Source organism: Pongo pygmaeus, chromosome 5 (assembly GCF_028885625.2).
Source record: "Pongo pygmaeus isolate AG05252 chromosome 5, NHGRI_mPonPyg2-v2.0_pri, whole genome shotgun sequence".
Taxonomy (NCBI): domain Eukaryota; kingdom Metazoa; phylum Chordata; class Mammalia; order Primates; family Hominidae; genus Pongo; species Pongo pygmaeus.
In genome coordinates this window covers 154,819,159-154,833,658 of record NC_072378.2, presented here as the reverse complement: position 1 = coordinate 154,833,658, position 14,500 = coordinate 154,819,159, and the positions used below count along the sequence as shown (strand labels likewise).

General features: G+C 40.5%; 1 protein-coding gene across 3 annotated transcripts in view; it reads left to right on the top strand.

The window, feature by feature from the left end:
• Window positions 1-14,500, top strand: part of IPCEF1 (interaction protein for cytohesin exchange factors 1) — a 208,627-nt gene that overhangs the window by 73,934 nt on the left and 120,193 nt on the right. For all 3 annotated transcript variants that reach the window (XM_054490561.2, XM_054490559.2, XM_054490560.2), the window contains exon 2: window positions 618-661. The gene's annotated coding sequence lies outside the window, so the exon portion shown is untranslated. The remainder of the gene's footprint in view (window positions 1-617; window positions 662-14,500) is intronic.

The following is a 14,500-nucleotide window of genomic DNA, read 5'->3' as shown; positions in this document are numbered from 1 at the left end:
CGCACGGTACAGGGGTTTCTGTCTCTTCTCCCCCGATTCTTCCCTTGGGGCGGGCTTTCCGCATGCGCAGTGGCCTGCCAGCAGTTGGGAGGGGAGCATGCTCAGTGTGTTTGCTGAAGTTGGTGGCATGCTCACTTGAGGCATTTTTCCCTTACCAGTTGAGTGTTCCTAGAGGGAGGTCATATGCTACTCTGCCATTTTGTCCCTTAGTACACACACTTGGGCCCATTCGCCAACTCCTGAGATCTTATCAGGAAGCTGCCGATCGCCAGCTTCAAGTGTTTCCTATCTAATGGGAGATTGCCGGTCCCTGGCACCAGCTGCCACCAATTATTATTTTAGCCAGCCTGTTTAACAAGTACCTGACAATCACCTGGTGGTTTAACATTGCCTGACATTCCTGGGTGGTGGTGGTGGTGGGACTTTCCTGACCTGTTTGTGTTTGCCTAGCTGTCTACTCGAACATTATCACGATGATCAACTTACTATTCTGTTGCCTATTCTTGGGGTTGATGTGGTGGGATTCTGATTTTCTCCCAGGTGATTGAGTCCAGGCAGAAATCTCACGACTCACTTTTTTTTTCTCTCTCTCTCTCTCTTTTTTTTTTTCCATAAAGGTCAAAGGCAACAGAACTGGACCAAGAAAGTTCATAACTTTTTGGTATGTAATTGAAAATTCTTTGAAACAAATTCTTTCTCTTTAGTGATATTTATGACTTGAAAGGCCTGAGTTTCACTTTGTTATTCTAGTTTGTGAATCAAATTAGTGTAGCCTAGATATGTTTATCCCTAGTCTAGGATTTATGCAGAGGGAAGTTCATAGTATTACTAACTATCTTTGGTCCTCCGAAAATTATTTTTCAGTGGGAGAATTAAGTAATTTATTTATTTATTTATTTATGGGTTCATTTTTTTTTTTTTTTTTTGCCTCTCTCAGAGTAAGGAATATACCATGACTATCAAAGTACTTTATAACTATAATTATGTGAAGAGTCTATTTTACAAGCAATTGCGTGTTTAGATGCCCAAGTATAAATTGAATGCTCTAGAAATGGAGTACTTACTGATTTAAATTTACTAATAACTACAATTAAATATTTATATTTAATAATTATAGTAGAACAGTAAAACAATCTGAAGATGTCCCCACCTCTAAAGTTTATAAGTTTATTCCTAATGATCTAGGAAAGACTGGAGTTGAATACCTGTGTAATTCTTCTCATTATTACTCTGATTTTCTATGATAAAATGATTTTAAAAGAATTATATGTCTTAGCTCCTCACTGAGGTATACATCTTTTATTTGGTTTAACTCTTGTTTATTTGTTTGTTTTTGAGACAATGTCTCACTTTGTCCCCCAGACTGGAGTGTAGTGGCATGATCATGGCTCAGTGCAGCCTTGACCTCCCAGGCTCAGGTGATTCTCTCACCTCAGCCTCCCAAGTATGCCACCATGCCCAGCTAATTTTTAAAAGGTTTTGTAAAGACAGGGTCTCATTATGTTGCCCAAGCTGATCTCTAACTCCTAGCCTCAAGTGATCTTCTTGCCTTGGCCTCCCAAAGAACTAGGATTATAGGCGTGAGCCATTGTACTAAGCCTTAATTCATTTTTTTTCCAAAGATGAAACACAATTTTAAACTTGCTGGGGAATTCAAAGGAAGCATTCTTTTTAGAGTTTTTTTTTTTTTTTTTAGACAGAGTCTTGCTCTGTCTCCAGGCTGGAGTGCAGTGGTGTGATCTCAGCTCACTGCAACCTCAGTCTCCTGGGTTCAAGCGATTCCCCTGCCTCAGGCTCCCTGGTAGCTCGGACTACAAGCGCCCGCCACCACACCCAGTTAATTTTTTGTATTTTTAGTAGAGACAGGGTTTCACTATGTTGGCCAGGATGGTCTCGATCTCCTGACCTCGTGATCTGCCTGCCTCAGCCTCCCAAAGTGCTGGGATTACAGGCGTGAGCCACCGCACCCAGCTGCCCACAGTTATCTATTAAGGACACATCTTTTTGTGACTGTATAGATATAATTGAAATTCTGGTAATTTTTCAGAAAGTATTAGCGTATTAACTTAAATGCTATTATTTTCTATGACCCAGACAATAATCATATTGTCCCCAGTATGTAGTTTCTACCATTTCCAATTATGTTACAACTGTCTTTGAAACATTGTTAGTCATAACTCATCAGTCACCATTGTGCTTTTTGGTGACCATTGCCCTTCTCTTTCTTTTTCTGTAGTTATTAAAACCCGTTGTCCTGGTTGTCCAACTCATGGACATACAAATTAGCTTTGGTGCATACCTTAGCTGTACAGACGTCTTCTAAGACATAAATTCTATTGTTTCAACATGTATATAAAAGATACACATTTACTGATGAGTCAGTAAGATGTCTGCATTGTCTTCTGCAGTAAAGAATGCTTTATTTACCATAAAATTTGATGTTTGTTGAGGAATTTTAGGTGATGCTTTTTATACTCATACTTTTCATTGATGATATACAAAACTGATTACCCTAAGGTATTGACAAAAGTGGGTGATTTTACTATCTTCAAAAGTTGTCAAGTATGTTTTCTAGTATAACACTTCTGGCTCTCAGATTAGGGACCTCCCCATCACAGTGGGCATCTAGTAAGAGCATGGCTTGTTATAAGAAGCTGCGTTTGTTGGAAGACTGAGTTAGATGAATTTTATAGTCTCTTGTAATAAAATAAGAGATAGCACAATGGTACAAAGGGGAGGCTCTGAGCTCAGAGGACTGGGGTTTGAATCTTATCTCTGACACAAATACACACCAATCTGTATGACCTTGGGCAAATTTCTTAACCTTTATGCACTTCAGTTTCTTCATCTGTTAAATGGAGACAGTAATTGTACCCATAGCTGGTGTAAGCATTTAATGAGTTAATATGAATATAGCTCTTAGAACAATATCTGGTGCACAATTAAGCACTTAATAAATATTAGTTATGATGGCGTATTAGTCCATTCCCACACTGCTATAAAGAACTACCTGGGGCTGGGAAATTGATAAAGAAAGGAGGTTTAATTGGCTCATAGTTCCACAGGCTGTACAGGAAGCATGGCTGGAGAGGTGTCAGGAAACTTAAAATCATGGTGGAAGGCGAAGGGGAAATAGGCACAATCTTCACATAGCAGAGCAAGAGAGAGAGAGAGAGAAGGGCGAAGTGCCACACACTTTTTATATTTTATTTATTTTTATTTTTTAATTTTAAAAAACAGAAAGGAGGCTTTGCTATGTTGCCCAGACTGACCTCAAACTCCTGAGCTCAAGTGATCTGTTATACACTTTTAAACAACCAGATTTCATGAGAACTCACTCACTGTCATGAGAACAAGAAGGGGAAATCCACCCCCATGATCCAGTCACCTCCCACCAGGCCCCTCCTTCAACACTGAAGATCATAATTCAACGTGAGATTTGGGTGGGGACACGGGGCCAAACCATATCAGATGGGGAAGAATGATCTTGTCATCAGCCCCGGGCTTTATTCCCAGCAACTTGTTTCTTCAGGTGTGCTTATGTACTGCCTTGGTTCCACCTGATGCTAACATGAAGGCAAAGCTCAGACTCTTCACCGCTTTCTACTGAAACTGACATTGTGGTGTCATTTCTTCCATCACACTGCTCTCCCCATTCCCCATTTTACAGCCTCCACCTCTCTTCTTCCCCTCCCTGCCTCATTGCAGGTCTTTCTGCACACATCCAAACACTGCTGGATTTCAGATTTTACGACAAAGGGGCTTATTATGATATTTTTCTAGCAAAGTCAAATGTTTACATAAGAGAAAGTCTTGAACCAGCTACTAAGATAATAAAATGTCCTCCAACTTAATGCAAAAGCATGTTAACAATTTTTGTCTTGTACTCCTGTCATTAAGCAATACTAAAGGAATCTTGTTTATCTAGTCACTCTAATATATTATAGACATAGTTCTTTTTAAAAAATTTTTATGTTACTTTAAGTTCTGGGATACATGTACAGAACGTGCAGGTTTGTTACATAGGTATACATGTTCCATGGTGGTTTGCTGCATCCATCAACCCGTCATCTACGTTTTAAACCCCACATGCATTAGGTATTTGTCCTAATGCTCTCCCTCCTCTTGCCCCCCCACCCCCCGACAGGCCCTGGTGTGTGACAGACATAGTTCTTAGTTCAAGGGTGCGTAGTGGGAGCAAACAGTTTATATTTAGTTTTCATTCACATGTGCCTACATTTTTGGCCCCATAATTATTTTGAGCTCTCCACAGATTTCTTAAGTACAGAATGCTTGTCTAATTATTTTGACATATTCCTGCTGGGCAGTAAATATTGTGAAGTTTTATGTGAATGCATTTCAACATCAGGTTATATTTTTCTTACTATTTTTTACTTGCTATGGCCTATGAAACTTATATTCTAAGAACTGCTTAGTTTTGATTTATGTTACCAAGTGATTCAAGGTGTCAATGGACTTTTTCCAGAACAGAAACGTGTGGGGCCAGGTCTCACACCTCTAATAAAGAAACAACTCAGACTCCAGGGGTTTCTTGCCTTATTTTAAAATAAACTCTGTGTTAAAAACTTGTGTGTGCTGGCAGTGAAGAAATAGATGACCACATATATTTTCTTCTTGAAGGCTCATAATTTTTGTGCATATGTGTGCAAAATATAACAATGTGAACAAGAATGTGGACAACTAGATTACAAAAAAAGAACTGGCTGAAAGAATACTTATATGGAGATTATTCCTTGAAAACAGAATCTGTAGGTTTTTCAGATTATTGAGAGGGCAGGTTAACATTTGAGCTATTGTTTTCCTGGTTAATAATATTTTTGCTTTTTTAAAATTTTAGCTCAAAAATATGGGTATAGCTTTATAAAAAATAGAATCCAATTTCAAGAATGATGAGGTACTAATTGAAAATCTCTAAATCTTTTGAGATTATTTCCACAAATTAATAGGGCATTTCCTCAGAAAACTTTCTGCATTTATTATATGTAGACAGTGAGGAAAAGGGAAAAGAAAAGAACAAGTTTTCTCAGCAAGTGAAAGGTTTCCTGTTGCCATTTTCATTTTCCCTGAGTTTATTATCCTCAGTAGAGATATCAATGTCTTTCCTAATAAAATCACCTTCCAGCCAAATTGTTAAAAAAGGCAACTACCTATCTTGGGTATATGTTAGTTTACACAGAAAAAATTTAAATAGAGCTTGAAGAAATATAGAAAAGACTTTTGTTAATACTTAATGAGGCACAGGAGCTCTTATTAGACTAGACTGTGTTATGCTGAAATTAACTCTCGAGTAACTCTGATTCTCTGATTTCTTTTTTTTTTTGAGTAGGAGTCTCACTCTATCGCCCAGGCTGGAGTGCAGTGGCGCGATCTCGGCTCACTGCAACCTCTGCCTCCTGGGTTCAAGAGATTCTTTTGCCTCAGTCTCCCGAGTAGCTGGGACTACAGGTGGACACCACCAAACTTGGCTAATTTTTGTATTTTTAGTAGACACGGGGTTTCACCATGTTGGCCAGGATGGTCTCGATCTCCTGACCTTGTGGTCCACCCGCCTTGGCCTCCCAAAGTGCTGGGGTTATAGGCGTGAGCCACTGTGCCTGGCTGTAACTCTGATTTCTTACCCACACTGTATGTTCAGTGCTGGTCGTCAGGAGGGGAGGGCTCCTCTACTCCACATAGTCACTCAGGGATTCAGGCTGATGAAAACTCCACCATCCTGCAACACCACCATGTCAATAGGTGGCTTCAGAGCTGGTCATGACACAGAAGGAGGGTGTGGGGCACTCATACTCTTCTCCAGACGCAAAGTGATGACATCATCTCTGCCTAGTCCCCATTGGTCAGAACAACTCACATGGCCTCTCCTAACTGCATGGGCCTGGGAGGTCTTCCTGGGGGCCGAGGGAGAAGAGGAGAACTAGACATAGAGCACACTAGCAATTTCTTGTCTGATGGTATGTGCTGCAAAGTTATCACATCCAGTATCTCTATACAACACCTTTCCTTTCTAAATCAGTCACACTTACAATTCCTTCTGTTCTACCAGGTAATTGAGTTATTTTAACGTTTTAAAATTAACTTCACATTTTTTACTTTCTGACTTTAGGTGAGAATAAGTGAAACAAGGATTATGAAGAAGGAATTATATTAATGGTACTTTCTTTTTTCCCAATAAAATAATTACTTGAAATTAAATGTAACTGCAAATGTGTGAGGATTGATTGCAAAATCAATTCAAGGGATATCAAGCTAGAAATAGGAACCTATACTTGCACAGTTTCAGTAGATTGTATTTTATGTGTACATCTTTTTTTAATTATATGCTCATCTTTCCCTGAATCTTAATCTCATGTTCTTTTCCTTCTTCTATCTCATGTTTTTCTTTTTAAATGTCTTTGTCAGTTTATTATTTTACCAAGCAATGTTTTCATGTAGGGCACATAAGGAATAAACAAACATGTCTAAAATGTGTTTATTTTGCATTCACACTTGATTGTATGTTTGGTTGGATATAGAACTTTATGTACAAATTTATTTTCACTCAGAACTTCAAAGGTATTGACCCCATGTCCTTCAGCTGCTCATCTTGCATGAGAAATCTAACGCTGTTCTTGTTTCTTTAGAGAAACTTTTAGAATTTTCTGTATACTTTGAAATTCTGAAATTTCACAAGACATATTCAAATGTACATCTTTTTTAAAATTTATTTTATTTTATTTTTTTTTTGAGATGGAGTCTCACTCTGTCGCCCAGGCTAGAGTGCAGTGGCGCGATCTCGGCTCACTGCAAGCTCTACCTCTCAGGTTCATTCTCCTGCCTCAGCCTCCTGAGTAGCTGGAACTACAGGCGCCCATCACCACGCCTGGCTAATTTTTTGTATTTTTAGTAGAGACGGGATTTCACCATGTTAGCCAGGATGGTCTTGATCTCCTGACCTTGTGTTCTACCTGCCTTGGCCTCCCAAAGTGCTGGGATTACAGGTGTGAGCCACTGTGTCCGGCCATTTTTTTTTTTTTTTTTGAGATGGAGTTTTGCTCTTGTGCCCCAGGCTGGAGTGCAATGCGTGATCTCGGCTCACTGCAACCTCCACCTCCCAGGTTCAAGCGATTCTGCTGCCTCAGCCTCCTGAGTAGTTGGGATTACAGGCATGCACCACCATGCCTGGCTAATTTTTTTGTATTTTTAGTAGAGACAGGGTTTCACCATGTTGACCAGGCTGGTCTCGAACTCCTGACCTCAGGTGATCCGCCAACCTCGGCCTCCCAAAGTGCTGGGATTACAGGAATGAGGTACCTGCCCTGCCCTCAAATGTACATCTTTGAAAATTTGTGGGATCGAGTATTTTGTAGCATAGAAGATTTCTTTTTCCACTTTCTCCCTGGGCTCTGCTTCCTGCTGTTTTGGCTTCATTTTCAATCTCTTTTCTCCACCATTTCACCAAGATGACCACAGCTAACTCCAGGTTTGCAGAGCATTCATGGCTGACACCCCAGAAAAAAGGGACAAATCTCTTTCCCCATATTTCAGACAGAATTTCCTGATTTGGTATACGTACTCTTTCCTGGATTTGGTACACGTACTCTTTGTCATTGTGACAAAGAGGAGTAAGTACTTTGATCTATCTACTTCTTTTTTGTGTTTTTTTGAGAGGCGCTACCTTGGTTCACTGTAAGCTCCGCCTCCCGGGTTCATGCCATTCTCCTGCCTCAGCCTCCCGAGTAGCTGGGACTACGGGTGCCTGCCACTGCGCCCGGCTAATTTTTTTTTGTATTTTTAGTGGAGATGGGGTTTCGCCATGTTAGCCAGGATGGTCTCGATCTCCTGACCTCGTGATCCGCCCGCCTCAGCCTCCCAAAGTGCTGGGATTACAAGAGTGAACCACCGCGCCCAGCCTGATCCATCTACTTCTTACCACTTCTATCGCTACCAGTCTGGTCCAGCGAAAGAGATGACATTGTAATCTCTTCCGTGGATCGTTCCAGTAGCCTCTTAATTGGTTTCTCAGTTTATGTCTTTTCTCTCTTTCAGTCTGTTCTCAGTGCCGGAGCCAGAGCTGTTAATGTGTTTGTCAGATCAGAACCCTGCAAAGCCACTTATTTTATTTATTTATTTATTTTATTTTGAGATAGAGTCTTGCTCTGTCACCTAGGCTGGTGTGCAACGGCACAATCTCAGCTCACTGCCACCTCCACTTCCCAGGTTCAAGCTATTCTCCTGCCTCAGCCTCCCGAGTAGCTAGGATTACAGACATGTGGCATAATGCCAGGCTATTTTTTTTGTTGTTGTTGAGATGGAGTTTCACTCTTGTTGCCCAGGCTGGAGTGCAATGGCACCATCTCTGCTCATTGCAATCTCCACCTTCTGGGTTCAGGTTATTCTCTTGTCTCAGCCTCCTGAGTAGCTGGGATTACAGGTGTGTGCCACTACATCTGGCTAGTTTTTTGTATTTTTAGTAGAGATGTGGTTTCACCATGTTGGCCAGGCTGGTCTCGAACTCCTAATCTCAGGTGATCCACCTGCCTCAGCCTCCCAAAGTGCTGGGATTACAGGCGTGAGCCACAATGCCCGGCCTCCAAGGCTAATTTTTATATTTTCGGTAGAGACGGAGTTTCACCATGCTGACCAGGCTGGTCTCGTACCCTGGCCTCAAGTTATCACTTGGCTTGTCCTCCCAAAGTGCTGGGATTACAGTTGTGAGCCACCATGCCCGGCCAAGCTTGCCCATTTCACTTCAAGGAAAACTAAAGTCTTCAACAAGAGTTTATTTATTTATTTAGAGACAAGCTTTCACATTGTTATCTAGGCTAAAGTGCCTAGATAACTGCAACCTCAAACTCCTGGGCTCAAGTCATCCTCCCATCTCATCCTCCTAAGTAGCTAGGATTATAGGCATGCACCACCACACAAGGCTACTTTTCAAATTTTTTTTTTTTTTTTTTTTTTGAGTTGAGGTCTTGCTCTGTTACCCAGGCTGGAGTGCAGCGGCGCTGTCTCGCCTCACTGCAACCTCCACCTCCCGGGTTCAGGCAATTCTCCTGCCTCAGCCTCCCGAGTAGCTGGGATTACAGACCACCCATGCCTGGCTATTTTTTTATTTATTTTATTTTTATTTTAGTAGGCACAGGGTTTCGCCATCTTGGCCAGGCTGGTCTTGAACTCCTGACCTCAAGTGATCTGCCCACCTCGGCCTCCCAAAGTGCTGGGATTGCAGGCGTGAGCCACTGCGTGTGGCCTTAATTTTTAAATTTTTTTGTTGAGATGGGGATTCTCAGTATGTTGTCCAAGCTGGTCTCAAACTCCTGGCCTCAAATAGTCATTCCGCCCTGGCCTCCCAGAGTGTTGGGATTACAGGTATAAGCCATAGCATCTGGCCTAGTTCTCACTTTTCAAAATTTTGAAATATAACATACATACAGTGAAAAACATGAAAAAAATGGAATAGCTAGATGATTTATCATAAAGTGTAAATTCTTGCATCTGCCACTTGAGTCAAGAAATTGAATACCATTGCGATCCCGAATCCCCTCTTGTACCCCTCCCAATAAATAATTCCTGACTCCTCCTCAAAGGTTACCACTCTCCTGCCGTTTGTGGTCATTGTGGTTGCATTTTGTGATAATTTTATGACCCAAGTACACTTCCCTAAACACTATGATCTAGTTTTGGCTGCTCTATTATTTTATATAAATTGAATCATATCCTTTATATTCTTTTGTGTCTAGCTTCTTTCTCTCAATGTTATTTCACTGTGGATAGAAGTAGTCTTTTTCTTTTTGATTGCTATGTAGTTCATTGTAATGACTGTACCACAATTTATTCATTTTCCCATTAATGGACATTTGTTTTTTTTAAACAATTTTTTAAATGATTTATTTATTCATTTTCCCATTGATGGACTTTTTTTTTTTTAAACAATTTTTTAAATGATTTACTTATTTGTAGAGATAGAGTTTCACTTTGTTGCCCAGGCTGGTCTTGAACTCCTGGCCTCTGGTGATCCTCCCATGTTGGCCTCTCAGAGCACTGGGATTATAGGCATAAGCCACCATGCCCAGCCCTGTTTTTTGCTCTGGTTGTTTTTAATGAACTGGATAGAACCATTGTTACACATTTTCAGCATACATTTGCACACATATCTGAGGCATGTACACCTTAGAGTAAAGATTGTGGGCATAGACTATGCATGTAATTAACCTTAGCAGGTGTTGCCAAACACTTTTCCAAAATAATTTTCCACTGGCAATATTTTGAGTTTTCACTGGTTCTACAATCTTGCCAATGCTTGGCATTGTCAGTCTTTTAAAATTACGCTGTTTTGGTGGCTGTTTAATTATGTTTCATTGCTGTTCTGCCTTGCATTTCCCTGATTGTTAATGAGGTTTAGTGTCTCTCCTATATATATTGGCTAATTGATGTTCCTCCTTTGTCAAAGGCCTAGTAAGTCTTTTCTCATTTTTGTCTTAGGTTTTCTGCCTGTTCCTTATTGATTCATGGGAGTTCTTTACAGATTCTGGATGCATGACCTCGTGCATGTTGTATGTGTGGCACATACCTCTTCTCATTCATTTGCTTGTTTTCTCAGTCTCTAAGGTTGTCTTTTGATGAATGGGAATTCTTAATTCTAATGTGTTTCAACTTACAGCTTTTCCTTTATGGTTAGAACCAGTGGGGGAAATGACAGTATTTTCAGTAGATGATACTGAGATAATTGGCTATTAATTTAAAAGATGAAACTTGACCCCTATTTGAAACCATAATAGAAAATCAATTGCAAGTAGATTGTAGATCTAATAAGGAAGACAGGACAATAAAATTCATAGAAGGAAAAGTAGGATGATATCCTTATGACCGCAGAATAATGAAGATAACGGCAAAGGAAAAGCACTAGCCAGAGTCATCTTCACAATATTGAGTCTTCCGATGAATGAACACGACATCTTTCCATTTATTTATACCTTTTTTAAGTTTCTTTCAAAAATTGATTTATTCACTGGAGTCTTATACATCTTTTATTAGATTCATTCTAACATATTTGAATTTTTATGATATTGCTATTTTCTTAGAAATTTTACTTTCAAACTGTTGGTGGCTGGTAGAAATGTTATTGATTTTAATATATTGGCTTTGTAGCTAGCAACTTTCTTATGTCCCCTTTTTTTTTTTATTTTGAGACAGGGTCTGGCTCTGCCTATAATTTTTTTGTGGTGGCACTATCTCAACTCACTGCAACCTCTATACCCTAGGTTCAAGGGATCCTCTCACCCCAGCCTCCCAAGTAGCTGGGACCACAGGTGCACACCACCAAGACCAGCTTTTTTTTTTTTTTTTTGTATTTTTGGTAGAGGCAGGGTTTCGCCATGTTGCCCATGCTGGTCTCAAATTCCTGAGCTCCAGTGATCCACCACCATAGCCTCCCAAAGTGCTGGGATTACAGGCATGAGCCACCACGCCTGGCCCACTTTTTAATTGTAATTATTAATGTGTAGATTCTTTCTGCACGTAAAACTATATCATTTGAAAATACTGACAATCTTGATTTTTTTACCTTTTAATCATATATATATATATTTTTACCATTGTTTCCCAGTACTTGTGAGACAATGTTGTTAAGTAATAATGAGAATCTTTGGCTTATTCCTAATATCAAAGGAAAAAGTTTCAACATGTCACCATCAAACATGTGATGTAGGAATAAGGACCTTCTTGCTTATTGGAAACAGTGGAGTAAGGACCTTTTTGTTTTGACCATGACAGGAATTTGGAGAGGGGTTGACTTGGCTTGGCAGTTAATCTTTCACCCATGTGACTTCAGCTGGGGTGGCTAGGATTGGAGGATCTCTACTTTCAAGATCACTTTTGCATCCATATGTCTGGAGCCTTGGCGTCTCTTGGATTCCCATTCTCTACTTGGCGTCTCATTCTCCCGGGCCTGTCCACAGGGCTTGGCTCTTTGCAGCACAGCAGCGTCAGGGGACCTGGAGCTGGTGAATGTCAGTCTGGCTTCTGCTAGAGCACATGTTCCTCTTTCAGGTGTAAAATCCCATGAAGTGGAGCCTGTGAGGTCATAGAAATTGCAATTAAACATATCTGTTAAATTAAAAATCAATTTCCAATCTAAAGTTTTTTTCTATCCAGGAGTTTAAAAATAATTAAGCGTTTGTCGTAGCTGAATTTTAGTACTATGGAGTAAAGAAAAAAATAGGTGATTCCTTCTATTTTGTGATAACAAAGTTTTACTTTTGAGGTTAAATGAAGGTATCTAGGGCAGGAGGGAGAGAGGAAGGTGCATGTGTGCATGGAAGATGAGGAGGTGGGCGCAGTACGAAGTGTAGGTGAGGTATGAGTGAGAAAGTGAGCATGTAAAGACGAGAGTGGGTGGACCACAGGAAGCTGGCTGGAAAAAAAAAGTCTTTGGCTTTACCTAGTTAAAAGCAAGAAAATACCAACCCAAAGACAAGCGGAAAATCTCACAGGCAAAGTCTATAAAGGGATGGAAACAAAAAAATAAGCCCACATGTGTTCAGGGAAAGGTGAAGTAAAGTGGCTGGCCAGCTGCCGTCTGCTCTGCAATTTTTGTATTACTTTGCAGTAATTTATACAGTCTAATGAACAACAACAACAACAACCAATAAAAAAGCCAAAGCTTCCTGGAAAAACAAATAGAAAATTTTCTTTTTGAAAACTTAGATTTCTGAGTTTATGATTCTAGTGGTTTAAAAAAATGCACTATTGAAATTGAAAGAATGTCAAATTAGGGAGTCAGGATGATTTAATCTTTTGTCTTAAGCTAAATATTGTACTTAGGTGTTCTTCCACTAGGTGTCTCTTTGCATACATGTTATGATTTCACAGAAAGCGAATCTATTCCTGAAGGCATTCGCTTATGTGAATTGTGTCAACAAATATCTCAATTTGGGATGGGGGGTATTTAAGAATGACTTTAACAGTTCTTCCTAGAGAATAAATAGGTGTGTTTTAGTGACATCTTTCGTTCTTGCTTTAGATGTTTTGGAGACACTAACCCAGATTTTTCAGCAGATGTAAAATTGAGGTCCTTGTGCCTGTGTGGTTTCCAGCATGATATGGTTTTAGCCTTCAATTCATAGCCTGCCCATGTGGGATTCTGACCAGGACGTGAGCCCTTCATAATTTCTGAATGAAACCTCACCTAGGATGCGCAATTCCCAAACAAGCTGCGTGCAGCTCGTCAGTGTCTCTTTCCGAGAGCTGTATTGCCTGCTGATCAGACCCTTCCAGACCACACAGTGGCAGCTGATCTGTGATCCCACTAGTAGCCCTTTGGCAGCCACATGATCACTGCTAGTCACCTTAGGTCCCTCTGAATTGTCTAAATTTGGTGAATAGCTTACTCATTCTAACTTGTCCTAAAGTTGAGGCAGGGCCAGTATGTCAACAGATATTTATTAGGTGCCTACTGCATGTCTTGTCCTGAGTGTCTGTAAGAATTATTAGACTATTCATTCTCTAAGAATGTAATGAGATCTACTGTTTGCAAAAAGAAAAAAAAAGCCTGCTTCTAAGGAGAATTTGAAAAGGCAAAGATTATTCTGAGACAGCACTGCTGATGACCACAGGGCCCTGGACCTGGAGTTTGAAAATCTGAATTCAAATTTGGCTTTAACTTGCTAGCTATGTAAACTAGTTAGTCTACCCACTCTGTATATTAGTTTCTTCACGTGTAAAAGTATAAGTTACTTTACAGCGTTGCTGTGAAGACTGAAAACAGTTTGCAATAGTTCTGCCAAATATCATTATAAGAGCCTCCAAGAGAAGTCACCCTATTCTGGATAAAGCAGCCCTTACCATGATTATATATAGTAGTTTATCTCCTTATGGTCTCTCTTGTCTAGTAACCCTTGAGCACGACCTTTGCAAAATTACAAGGCCCCTAAAATGATCTTTTCTTTTCTTTTCTTTCCTCCTTCCCTCCCTCCTTCCCTCCCTCTTTCTTTTCTTTTTTCCTTCCTTCCTTCCTGCCTTCCTTCCTCCTTCCCTCCCTCCCTCCCTCCTTTTCTCTTTCTTTCCTTTTCTCTCTCTGTCTCTCTTTCTCTCTTTCTTTCTTTTCTTCTGAGATGGAATCTCTCTCTGTTGCCCAGGCTGGAGTGCAGTGGCACAATCTCGGCTCACTGCAACCTCCGCCTCCCAGGTTCAAGTGATTCTCCTGCCTCAGCCTCCCGGGTAGCTAGGATTACAGGCACCTGCCACCACGCCCAGCTAATTTTTTTTGGTATTTTTAGTAGAGACGGGGTTTCACCATGTTGGTCAGGCTGGTCTCGAAATCGTGACCTCAAGTGATCCACCCGCCTCGGCCTCCCAAAGTGCTAGGATTACAGGCATGAGTCACCGTGCCCGGCCCCTAAAATGATATTTCTTAAGGGAAAATCTAGCCCGACAAAAGAGGATTTGGCTCCAACTCTAGAGCAATGGGTGCAAGCGGCTGACAGCTTTTATAATCATTTTT